The sequence below is a fragment of the Hibiscus syriacus genome, unplaced genomic scaffold (genome assembly GCF_006381635.1).
Source record: "Hibiscus syriacus cultivar Baekdansim isolate YM2019G1 unplaced genomic scaffold, ASM638163v2 tig00005974_pilon, whole genome shotgun sequence".
NCBI classification, from domain to species: Eukaryota; Viridiplantae; Streptophyta; class Magnoliopsida; order Malvales; family Malvaceae; genus Hibiscus; species Hibiscus syriacus.
In genome coordinates, this window is record NW_024062076.1 from 2,784,899 (window position 1) to 2,785,182 (window position 284).

The window sequence follows — 284 nt, forward strand, 5'->3', positions numbered from 1 at the left end:
GCTTAATTATCCACCGCTTGGCTTTTTTCTTTCATCTTTAACTGCAGTTTTTCAACCAAGACTGAATGAGTTTGTGAGGTAATTATTAAGTTTTTTCACAAAACAAATCAACTTGTTCTATGCATACTTGTATCGTTTATAGGTGCATTTTAGAGGCTGATAAGCAGTTTTTTCACAAAACAAATCAACTTGTTCTATGCATACTTGTATCGTTTATAGGTGCATTTTAGAGGCTGATAAGCTTATTGAGAATTTGCTGCTGCAATTGCATTTCCTCCATACGT